Source organism: Zonotrichia leucophrys, chromosome 1 (genome assembly GCF_028769735.1).
Source record: "Zonotrichia leucophrys gambelii isolate GWCS_2022_RI chromosome 1, RI_Zleu_2.0, whole genome shotgun sequence".
In the NCBI taxonomy this organism is placed as follows: Eukaryota; Metazoa; Chordata; class Aves; order Passeriformes; family Passerellidae; genus Zonotrichia; species Zonotrichia leucophrys.
This window is the reverse complement of record NC_088169.1, coordinates 7,419,171-7,431,659: the sequence shown is the minus strand read 5'-3', so window position 1 is coordinate 7,431,659 and position 12,489 is coordinate 7,419,171. Positions and strand designations below refer to the sequence as shown.

The 12,489-nt window shown below is 41.8% G+C and overlaps 1 long non-coding RNA gene across 1 annotated transcript; it reads right to left on the bottom strand.

Annotated features, from left to right (window-relative positions):
- Positions 1-10,158: 10,158 nt before the first annotated feature.
- Positions 10,159-11,911, bottom strand: LOC135443359 (uncharacterized). Its single transcript, XR_010438996.1, has 3 exons — positions 11,636-11,911; positions 10,797-10,857; positions 10,159-10,633 (listed from the first exon to the last, which is right to left on the bottom strand). It is a non-coding gene; the product is annotated as an uncharacterized LOC135443359 (long non-coding RNA).
- Positions 11,912-12,489: the final 578 nt, after the last annotated feature.

Here is a 12,489-nt window from a genome sequence, read left to right as displayed (position 1 = left end):
AATCTTCTAGTATCAATGTAATAAAAATGAGTTTGGATACATCAGAATTTTAACTACTGTCCATGCAGACACTGAACAACAGTTTTCAAATTTAAATATTGTTCAATCTTCTCTCACATTTCTCATGATCAGTATTTTGGTTTCATGAGGTATCCAGCACGTAGTTAGTGTTACTGTGGTTGTATTTTACAAATAGCAGATTTTAGAGGAGATGATCAGTACCAAACAGGGCATTTTAAAGTGCTGCTACTTTACAGATGTGATCAAGAAGCCAGACAGCACCAGGGCCCTTTGTTTTGTCCCATTTCTCAAGAATATATAGTTTGTTGTTGCTGATGACTGCATTGAATGGAATTGCCAGGGCCAAGGGCAACTTTGACTATTTTATTTAAAGACCTCAGCTGGTCCTGGCTCTGTCTTCATGAGCTAGATCCTTGAACAGGAATATCACCTAGAATCTAGAATATCACCTAGGATCCAGTATATCACCTAAAATGATAGGTGATATGATTAGATAGATCCTAGAATATTAGATAGATCCTAGAATATCACCTAGGATCTAGAATATCAACCATCTGGGTTGAAATGTGAAAACACAAGCTTTTCATGTTTAAATACCTTACTCTACTGTCCTCAGGCTTGGGAGAAGGATTGCAGAGATCCTTCATCTTCTGGCAATTGTCATTTCATGGTAGATGGCAAAAATAAAAGAAATCAAGGTGAACTTTCTGCATTTCCTCTGCTGGGATTAAAGTCTTGGTCCTGAGCCACTGTGTGCATTTTTCTGACTGACTCCTTTCTGCAGGCAGTGGCCATGGCTTTCCCTCATGCCAGTCTAGGGAATGGTTGATACCTGATGGAGATGTGTCAGGAATTTGTAAATCTTTGTGTGCAGGCTCTCAGCAGGAGGGTACTCTGCAGGGCCATTTCCATCCACTTTCCTAGTTCAGACACTGTTTTACTTTAAATCTTAGAATTGTAGAATATCCTGAGTTGGATGGGACCCACAAGGGTCATCAAAGTCCAACTCCTGGCCCTGCAAAAAACAGCCCCAAGAACCCCACGATTGTCTAATGTTCCATCAAAACTCCAAATGATGCCCTGGGGTCAGACCATGCACTGATTTGTGTCTGTACTCTTTTTGAAACCTTGCCTGCTCCCCTAACATCCTTTTGGTCTGTCTTGGTTTGCATTATTTGCTTCTGGTTCCACATTATTGGCATTCTCTCCTTTTGTTGTGTGAGACTGAACTCTTCAGACTTTGCTCCCATTCCCTGTGTGTATCTGCAACATAAGCACAGTGGTTGGGGAAAATGCTGTGGCATTTTGCTGAGAACAGTGACTCTCCTTACTGCTCTGTACTTGTGGTTTGTTCAGCTGAGGGGTGATTCATCCACTCTGTTTCCACCAGTTTGGAGATAGGTCACAAAATAAGTTTCACTCTTGGGTGTTTTTAGTCTTGCAGACCATGGTGGAGAGGCTGGTTTGTCTGCTGCTTCTGCCACGTGTTTTTGCTTGACACGTTGCAGATCACTGATGTGTTTTGCAATCTTGTTCTGGTCACTGTCAAGGGTCAGTGGAGAGAATCCTGCTGTGTCAGGGACTGCCTTCTGAAAGCCTGTTATGGTTTTTATTGCTATTCTAAAACAATTTGGTGTGCAAAAAGCTGGTTTGCTTTTCAGTATGATTTTAAATGAAAAGAACCTTAATATGTGCAAGCAGACAGACATTTGTTGTGTTTTCTGGGGCCCAAGGAAGGAAGGAATGATGAATCTGACTCCATGCTTTCATAAGGCTAATTTATTATTATTATTTTATTATTTATTGTTACTATTTTATTATTTTATGATCTATATTATATTAATTAATACTATACTAAACTATACTAAAGAATAGAGAAAAGATACTTATAGAAGGCTAGAAGATACTAATGAAAACTTGTGACTCTCTCTTCAGAGTTTGACACAGCTTGGCCCCAATTGGTCATTAAGTCAAAACAATTCTCATCAGAATCCAATGAAACAACCACCTGTGGGTAAACAATCTCCAGACACATTCCAAAGCATCAAAACACAGGAGAAATAAATGAGATAATATTGTTTTCCTTTGTCTCTGAGGCTTCTCAGCTTCCCAGGAGAAGAATCCTGGGCAAAGGGATTTTTCAGAAAATGTAACGGTGACCGACATTTGTCTAAGTCACAGTGCTTTCTGGAACTGGTACCTGTTCAGAAATACCTGGGCAAAGGTACAAGAAATATCTCATCTAAGAATTCTTCTGACAATTAAATATGACTTTTAATCTATGTTAGTCAAGTGAAGCAATTGAAGCAGTTCTGTCAGTCAAGTCCTTTGAATTCACAGTCATAAGTGCCTTAGCACTGAGGTAAGATTTTAATAAGCCATGTGTATTTGCATACTTTCATACCTGAAGAATGTGCATAGACAACACCAGAAAGAGCTGGCCTTTTGAATATTGGTTAGTGATTTCAAATGCCTTGAGTTCATTAGAAAAGTCAGCATTTCACCTGGGATTGAATGACCAATGAAAATAGTAGACATAATCAAAGTAAACACACTATGATTAATTAGCAAATATATGTGGTATTTTGTATTTCTGAAAAAAAAAAATCCTGACATTTTCATATGAGGGTCTGGGACTGCACATTATATAACCATGAGGTCTGCTTAATGAAGGAAGATATTCTGAAATTAGATACTTTGATGTCCCTGCACCTTTAAACTAAAATAGCCACATGCCCATGAACACTGGCTGCATTATAAGATATCATTCCCTTGAGAAGCAGGTACAGCTTTCCCCTGAACAAGAGGAATAGCACAGCTCCTGGAGATCACTGTGCATAAAACCCTATTCTAGGTTCATGGAATAGCACAGCTCCTGGAGATCACAACGCATAAAACCCTCTTCCAGGTTCAGCACCTCTGCAAACTGGGCTGGCCAGTAGTGCCTGTATTTCCTCATGCTGATGAAAAGGTCAGAAATAAATTGACCTTTAAACCCATGCAGGCTTCATATGAGCCCTGTGTTGGTGGAGGGCCATGCCTTAAACCACAACAGGCTCTTTCCAGGGAACTCTGTTCTGCCTAAAAGTTTGGCTTTTCTCTCCCAAGTTATTGTCTGGAATTTTCCACAGCTGGTTTCCCTTTGTGCAATTCCTTGTAAACTGCAATCATGTCTTCTAATTGTGAAATTTTGTTGTCTTGTTTGTCATCTAGTGGTGACATGGCAGTGCTGCTGAGCCTACATCCACTGTGGTTTGCTGCTCCTGAGGAGGAGGTGGCAGATGTACAGGACTTTGGCAGTGACCACCACACAGGGTGATGGAGGTAAAGCTGATTTATGAAAGATTTTATGGTGGCAGGAACACAAGTACTGACACCTCTACAGGTTCTGTAGAGGAGTGCAGGTAGTGACATTTAATTGATCCAGATGTGGAATATTGTCATGACAGCTGTTCAGTGTTGATTGATTTCTTCATTAGGAGTAGCTGTAATTTGTCTTCCCTCCCCTCTGAAAAGTATTGATGAAACAGCCCATGCAAGGTGTCCTGGGCTCCAGATGAGAGCTGAGCAACACCTTCAGAAACAGGCATGGCTGTTCTGCCATGTCTGTGAATAGGACATGCTCTAATAATGCCAGGCACAGGGAGGTGGAAATTTAAAGTCCTTTCCAACCCAAATCATTCTATCGTTCCACAGACTCAGGATAATCTTGCAGGCAAGCAGCAAATCCTATGTGGCCACTTGTGGATTTGAGGACTTTCTTAAACTTGGGGACATTGGAACCTGTTTCTGAGGTTTATATTTTAAGATGGATTTATGCATTCATGATAATTCTTCTCCAAGCATTCATGATAATTCTTCTCCAAATGACTAAGTCTAGGTAATCATAGAATCATTTAGGTTGAAAAAGACCTTTTATGATCATCAAGTCCAGCTGTTTATGTGCTGTAATGGACAGGAACCGTACAATTTCTAAAAAACAGTTTCTAACATTCATAGCCTGCCTTCATCATTCCACCAACCGTAAAGTGCATTCTGGACAAGGACCTGATAATGGTGTTGCTTGTTGGCCACCAAATAATCTCATTCTGAATTCTGAAGGCTCTAGCCCTGGCCAGGGCAAATCTCCACTCCTGCCCCTGGCACAGGGAGCACTGCCCACAGCTCAGGGATGGTGATCCCCCAGGAGAGGGGCCTGAGCTCTGGGGAAAAGTCACCATCACTCCTGTCTTCAAAAAGGGCAGCAAGGAGCACCCAGGAAACCACAAAGCCATCAGCTTCACCTTCATGCCCAGGAAGGTGATGGAACAACTCATCCTGGATGTCATCTCTGAGTCTGAGGAGTCATTACAGGCCAGTAAAAGGTGAGGGTGCAATACCAGAAGTCAGAACCCTCCTGATGTGGGATATCAGAGCTACAGTGCTTTAGCAGGGGCATACACCCAGGGAAACACTTATCCTTGGCTCTTTGCCTTCAGCAGAGACCTCAGTCACCCCCACAGGGCTGCTCTGGGGGTGTAGCTCCCTGTGCTGCTCCCTATGGAACCAGAATTTGCCTCTTTTTTCTCTTTTTTTTTTCTAATTAATTAATTTGTTTCTTTGTAGTTCTCTACTCTCACCACTACCTTCTTCCCTAAAATATTTTCTCTTGGACTGTTTTGTGAGGTTTCGAAACACCTTTTCCCCTGGTTTTTGAGCATCCACTCTCCTATATAGCTTCACAGCTATAAAGCCTAAGCCTCCTATGGTCTGTACTTCAGACCAGTGGCACAGCTGTTTAGAATCATCACTCCTGGAAAGAAAAACTGGGGGAAAAGGGAGTAAAAGCACAAGTAGAGAGGCATCTTCAACATTATATATCAGTTTCTCTGGGTCTGGATTGAAGGCATTTGAGATGGTAGTTCATGTTCAGACTCAGGTGTTTATTATTTCTTATCAGTAAAAAAGTCTGACAACCATGAGTTCAGCAGCTTTTCATTAGCAAGGCAGAAAATGGTTAACTTCTTACAAGGTCTTTTAAGGCTAAACTATCCAATTAAGAAAGGACACTTAGATTATTTTCCCTTTTAACCCGATAACTGATCACTCAAACCCCACAATGGGGACTTTTCTGCCCAATTACAAATCACCCAAACCCATGAAGAAGAAGGAAAAAGGAGGTAAAGAAGAGCAACGTGCCTCCACCCTAAAACCTTCATTTTGCTTCATATTTATTTCTATATTCTAAACCCCCAAACTCTTAGTTTTCCACCCTGTGATGTTACACACTTCTAACCAACTACACAACCATAATCCCAGTGCTATCAATCCATTTTTAAAGTCTTCTCCACAGCCTCAGGTCAAATGCAGTTCTTTCTTGTGGGTCTGTGCCTTTCAGCACAGAAAGTTTAAAATTCTCAGCATCCAGAGTTCCAACAACTATGAGTTCAGTCTATCTCAGAGAGTTCATGCTCACAGCTGCAAACCAGAGCTAGATTTTCTCTGGCCAAACAACAGTCAGAAAAAATAGGGTACCTGGGCCTACACTTTAGTGTGCCAAGTGTTGCCCTGCTGTGTGAAACAAATTCACAGTTTATTTACTTTTTCTAAATACTGTAGCTCTCCTGTCTTTTTAGCTCAGTTTCAAGAATCACTTGCAAGTGATTCTCCTTTTCTGCTTCCCAATCAGAGTCCTGTTGCTGTAATTTTTCTGCAGCTGCCCCTCCACCAAGGACACAATCCTTGAGTTCCTCTGCTTAGTTTAGTGGCAAAATTGTTTTAACGCTTTTTTTTTTAACCCTCTCCTTGGAGGTCTTGCATCTTGAGCTTTCCCTAAAGAAAGATATTGTGACAAAATGGTCATGAGGCATTGTTACACACCAGGGCATAGAAAGAAACCTGAGGAGATCATTTAATTAACTGCACCATCTGGAGGCAGGATTGGCTATACCTAAATAAGCTTCTTAAAGGCACCTAAGGGTGTGTCTTAACAGCCACCTACTGTATTTCCGTGTTTTCTGTGCAAGAATGTTTCTTTCATTATGGATACTGTGAATTTCATCCCTGCAGCTGCTTATGTTAATATTTTCAACAGATTTTTCCCTTATGCTTCTCTTCTCTAGGCTGTACAGCCCGTTTCCTTCAATTCTTTCTTGCAGACAGTGTTTTCCTGCCCCCTGATTATTTGAATTTCTCTCCTCTTTACTTTCCCCCAGTCAGTGAACATCTTTTTTGAGCTTGAAATTGATCTCACTAATCTGGTAGAAGCGTCACTAACACTGAATAAAGTGGAAGGTTTGCTTCAGGTACCTCACAGTGCTGCCTAGCATTGCATTTAGCTTTCACATAACAACATAATGTTGACTTATGCTCTGCTGTGACCCACCATAATCCCCATATCTCCTCCTGGAGAAGGTTTGTATTTGTACTGCTGATTATTCTTTCTGTCTCGCTGCATCTTTCAGGTTTCCCTTCTGTTTGCTTTAGGCAGTGCCTTGCATTTGTCAGGATTGCTTTGAATACTAATTTGTACTTGCAGCCCCTCCTGCTTAATGCCACATGCAAATACCAAAGGCATCCTCTCTATTCCATCATCTCAGTCAGCAGTGGAAATGTGAGGGGCCTCAAAAATCTCACACTTGGACAGTGTTTGTGAGTAGCTACTCCTGGTAGGTGCTGTACGTGTTACCTCTCAGAACAATCCATCTAGACCATGTTTCCTCATCATATTTGTGAGGATATCAACAGAGAGACTACATTAACAGCATCTCTGTGATTCCTATTGATCTCCACAGCTGCTGTATGGCTGTGCATGGATCTCAGTTCTTTGAGTAAAAATTCTCCTTTTTTTTTCTGTACTGTATATTGATCTGCTTTCTGTGGCTATAAGAATGATAGTAAGATAATAGATTAGAATGATGGAATTATTCCTCCTTTTTTTTCCTTTTTTTTTTTTAAGAAAGAAATAGGTTGATTCGGCTTGAAGATAACAACTGGAGAGGATATGTCTACCTCTGCAATAGGTGTCTAATTTCCTGTTATAGACCCAAGCATCTGGTCAGAACAACCAGTCTAAAAGGCTACTCAGCTCACCCAGAGATACACACTGAATGTCTGCTCAGGTGAGTGGACTTTAGGCTCAGTTGTCTCACCTGCATCCTCTCCACTTGCAGTAGGAGGTCAAACACAGGCCTGATTCTGGGCCCCTTAATTCAAGAGCCATATCCTGCCTGCTAAATTCTGTGTAACACACAGGATAACGTGCTAGCAGGATGTTCTAGTCAAGTTTTGCTGAACATTTTTAAAGTGTAGAAGAAAGCCAGAGAAAGGATAATATTTACAGTGCAAGCTGGAGTAATGCTGCAGCACTGGGATTTGTTATTGCTGATCTCAATAGATGTTTACAGTGATGGGTAGTGATCTGTAATGTGAAAAGGGTGGTGAATCATCCTGACTGAGCTAAGGGATAATCTTAAATTACTAATGTTGCTTACAGGTATATTAATTAGGCATTATCCTGTAAAAAAAACAAGGGACTGGGGAGAAAAGTAAAGTAGTGACAGAATGAGAAGCATTCTGTTAAAATTTGTTTCCCTTGTAAATGGATTCCTTTCAAAACATCTTCTCTTGAGTACATGAGAAGGAGGTCAGGGTGCTGATTGTGAGAGATCACAAAATAGTGAAGAACTTTTGGCACACATGTAGTTCCATCTGACCAAGTCTTTATGGGAAATGTTACTAAACAGTTTGCTTTTTCACAGATCTTCAGAACCTTCAGGTTGTTGGGGGGTACAAGATGGGACTTGTACTTCCTGCACAAGCAGAGAAAAAGATGAGAAAGTTATGAGAATCCAACTGAAACAAGCAGGCACAAAAAAAGCAAAAAGAAAAGTAGCATTTCCTGATGACTCTGTGATACCCATGCAAGAGCCTCACTATCCCACAGCTGCCAGCAGGATCCCTCAGTGTAAAGTTGCTTCTGTATCAGTTTGCTGTCCCAAACATCTGCTTACCCCAGGAAACCCTTGGGTGTATGTCCTGGATTGCCAAGCAAATTGTTCTCTTTGCCATCTGGATGGCAATTGTCTTCTGTTCAGTGGGCAGTTTTCCTTATCTCTTCCACACCCACTCCTCCCTTGGGGCGAACATCTGCCGATAACAGACTATTGAATGTCCCTGCATGGCTCATAAGAACTAGAGCATCCCATTGGGAGATGTGATCCCAGAGGTAGGAGCTGAGCATTCCTACCTGGATATAATCTGGAGGTTCTGGAACACCAGCACAGCTTCTCCACCGGATTCCCAGAGGAACAGCAGCTGCCTCTTCCCCTGGATCTTCAGAGGAAGAATGCAACTTTCTACAGGATCCCTGCTCCAGCAGAACCACACCTGAAACTCCAGGAGGACTGCAGCCACAATTACAATGGGACTACTGCCAACACCCCACAGAGTGTCAGGTTGGGTTCTGACTCTGTCAGTGTTGTTCTAGTGTACTGCATTGGTTTTTTTTATCTTTTTATTTTTTCCCTTTCTAAAGAACTGTTATTCCTACTCCCATATTTTTGCCTGAGAGCCCCCTTAATTTCAAAATTTATAATAAATTGGAGGAAGAGGGTTTACATTTTCCCATATCAGGGCAGGCTCCTGCTTCCCTTAGCAGACACTTGTCTTTCCAAACCAAGACAGTGTAAAAACATGGTAGGCAAAATTTGAGGTCGTGTCATGATTTTCTGTGAGTAGGGTGTGACGTTGCTGGCAGCTTCATGTGTAAGAAAAGTGGAATGAAATGATTTGGCCTTTTCAGATTTTGCAGGTTTAAGGACCATTCCTGTCCCCTACTGCAGTCTGGAGCTTTCCCCTGATGCTACCACGGATACTCTCATTCTTCATCCTCCTAAGCTGACACAGGCCCTGGCTGTGATGCCTGGTAGCACTTTTACAGTGTGCTACCAGTTTTACTTTTTACAGTTTTACAGGTATATGGGCCTTTACAAGCTTGGCTTTGTTAGACAAAATGTGACTAATTGCAGTCCCCAGCTGATGTGGGGTTTGCTGCTAGCACAGATCTTACTTCCACTTATTCCTGCTACTGCTCTCCAGCACGCCAGATGTCACAGAAAGGGTGGGGGAATTAGGAGCCACACACTTTGCAGTGATTCCCTATGCTGAGCACAAATCCTGCCCTCCTGTCCCAGTCACAGAGTCTGCCCTCCCTGTCCAACAGCCCAGGGCAGCCTTCTCCAGCCATCCAGTGAAATGTGCTGGGTGCATCCCATGTCCTGTGCTCCTGTGCACACAACACCTCCAATCTCATTTTTTAGCTTCTGAAGAGCCTGGCTATTAACCTGAGCTGTGAAAATCAGGAGATTATTTCTGCTTTCTCTCCTTGCAGGGCTGGCCCAGCCCAGCTGTGTCCAGCAGGAAAAGCAGTGGTAAGTGAGCTCCACCTAAAGGCTTATCCTCAGCTCTCACCCAGAAAGGAAGGAGGGATTCACAGGAATTTCATCATGCCTGATGCTGTGCTCCACCTCCAGAGGAAAGTGTGGGTTACTCAGCAAAATCGAGGAGCAGTCAGCAATGCCTTTTGCCTGCATTGCAGGCAGGTGTGCTGCTGACCTAGCCTCATTTTGTATTTATCACCTCTTATTTTATTGCTTTCAAGGTCATTCATGCAGTTATTTTGTCTGACAGCCATGGCACTATCAAGGCTTAAATGCTCAAAAATACATTTATGAATATGTAAAAGTAGGGTAGTGTGTGTCTCTGTATGTTTCTCTTTTATAACTCATTGAAAGACTGTAATATAAATAATTTCAAAAAAAGCTATGATTATCCAAGTCAAGGCTAGAAACTACAGCTTTTTGCATCCCAGAACAAACACTGTCTCATCTTCCCTGTGTGTGCACATACACATCATATTCCTGTATTTATCATTACAGTTTAAGGCGAAAATATCACAAAGTTGTGTTCTGAAATTCATGGTGCCTGCAGATGAAAAGCCACAATTAACACATATATTTCCTCCTCGAGGTTCCAAGCAGGAGAATACAGATGAAGAGTGCTGAACTGTCTGCTCCTCATTGTTCAAGGCCCTCCTTAAAGAAGGAATCAAATATACACAAAGAAACAGCACGGGAGAAATCAGGGAGCATGGGGATGGCTTCTCCCAGTGCAGGGACTCTCTTGTGCATCAAAGGGAATGAAATATGTGAGGCAGGAGCAACTCTGGTCCCAGGAGTGGTAATATTTGAACATATGTACCTCATATAAGATTAGAAGTGCTGTAAAGTTTCCAGAGTCTTGCTGCAGCAGGTCACACTCCCAGCTACTGGGAGCATTTGGGCAGTGTGGAGATGGGTTGGACATCAGCAAGGTGATTGTCCCCATGTGTTAAGAGGTGCAGGGTAGGTGAGGAGGAACACGGTAGGCAAGAGCAGCAAAAAAAATGAATATATCTGTGTTTTCCTCAGTTATGAGCAGATGACTTGTGAATATCTGATGCTGAGGGCTGCCAATATCCTGAGCAGGTTCTTTGCAGGAATGGATCCTTCCCTCCTTGCCTTCCTCTCAGCCTCAGGCAGGAGGCTTTGCTGGCCAGGCTTTGCCCTCACTGACATTGCTGATTGCTCCTCTTCTGGGTGAATAAAGGCAGAGTTAAGTCAATATTGAGCACCCTTGAAAAATTCCACTCAGATTTCATTTAGTGTTTATTCAATTGAGTATTAACGGTGGGATTTCTTTGGCTAAAGAAAATTCTTTATTGTCTTTTCATTGAACTCTACAATATGGTGTCTTACCTCCCCCAAGCATCTTCTGCTGTGTTTCATCTTCTGATGTATTTTTCTCCACAGTTATAGTCTGTTGAAGAGAACTACTTTTTTAAATATTATTCAGATTTGAGAAATGGCACAATTTCTAAAGACCATAAAACAATTTTGTTGAAGTTTCAATAATCTCTTTGTCAGTGCTCTAAAGGAGAACAAAACAAGAGCTGGGAAAATCTGCATTTAAAAATAACTAAACTCATAAAAAAGCACAGATGGAATAAGTAAACACAGACATGCAGTTTTGCATGGGGTCACCCTGATCCCTTTTCTACAAAACATTATGTCTGGAGCATTTATTTGGCTCCAATGAGTGACCCCTGGTGTGGCCACAGAGAGCTGAGGGACTCAGGAGGATTTGGGCCCCAAGTGATGTTTCACTTCAGGAGAATGATGAGTGATTCAGGCCACCTGCTTGCTCAGTTTTGTCCATCTTGCAAATAGTGGTGAAACACAACTGCTTTCCAAGAACAGTGGAGAGGATCTAGTAGAGGTCTTTGCTCTTCTCCAGGCTTTCAAAAATTATAGAGGGCTGTGAGGCTGAAGAGAGATGTCTGTGAAATAGAGCCTTGTTCTGTATATGTACATATACACAGAAATATGACACAAAGATCAAGAGTTACTACTTCTAATAGTATCAAACTGCATCTTGGTAAAGCTAAGGGGCTGATTGGTTTTGTGTTTGAGCTCTGCAAAAGCATTTTTAAGTCATTTTCAAAGAATAAAGCAGACAGTGAGCAGGTAATTTCAACACTACAATACTAATAGTGTAAGTTCTTCAAATTTAATTTATAATTCACTCAGACACCTACCTGGGATATTTTCAGCCTCACAGTTTTAGGTAAAAGTCTCTCTGACCAGCAGAAGTTGTCTCTGCCTTTCCTACAGGGTATACCTGGGAATGTGCATCTGCAGAAAACTCAGCAATCTCAAGTGCAAAGAGCAACTCAACATTTCTGCCAAGCTGGGAGCCTGCTCAGCTCACCCAGACTGCATTCCTGACAACTTCTCTGGTGATTTTACCCCCTCACTAATGCACAGCTCCTGTGGGAAAACATGACCACCCAAGACAGGGGAGACTCATCACACTCCACTCAAGTGAGGGGTTTTGATCCCCACCTGTTACAGAGTTGGTGACTGAAGATTTCAGGGTAGAGGATGCAGCTCCAAAAATTATTTTGGAGGCAGAATTAGATCCAACAAGTAAGAAGCTCTAGTGCTTAGGGTAGGGAGCTGGGGTAATTAATCCTGGCACACAACTTACTGCACTTCCCCAGATTAATCTTTTTTATAGAGTGATTGACTACAGTACAAAATATCAGCGCAAACCTCCATTATTTTTTACGTCTGAAAAGCCTCAAAAGAATGGAAAATTATCAAGTCTTGAGATCCATGTATAGCTTGGAATACCAATTGTGCATCTGAATGGAAACAGCTGTAACTCAGGATTTGCTCTTTAATTCTTTCAAGAATAAAAGATCACATTAATATATGTAGATTAGGTGGGAATATGATTAACTCTTTTAATATTTCATGGGATGCACTGCTGGTTAACATCTAAAGGAAGTATTAATTCATCTAAAGGAAGTATTAATTTTGACTCAGAAAAATCATAGATGTCCTTTTGCATTTTCATACATGTTTTTGATTCCTTGACCTTTTCTGA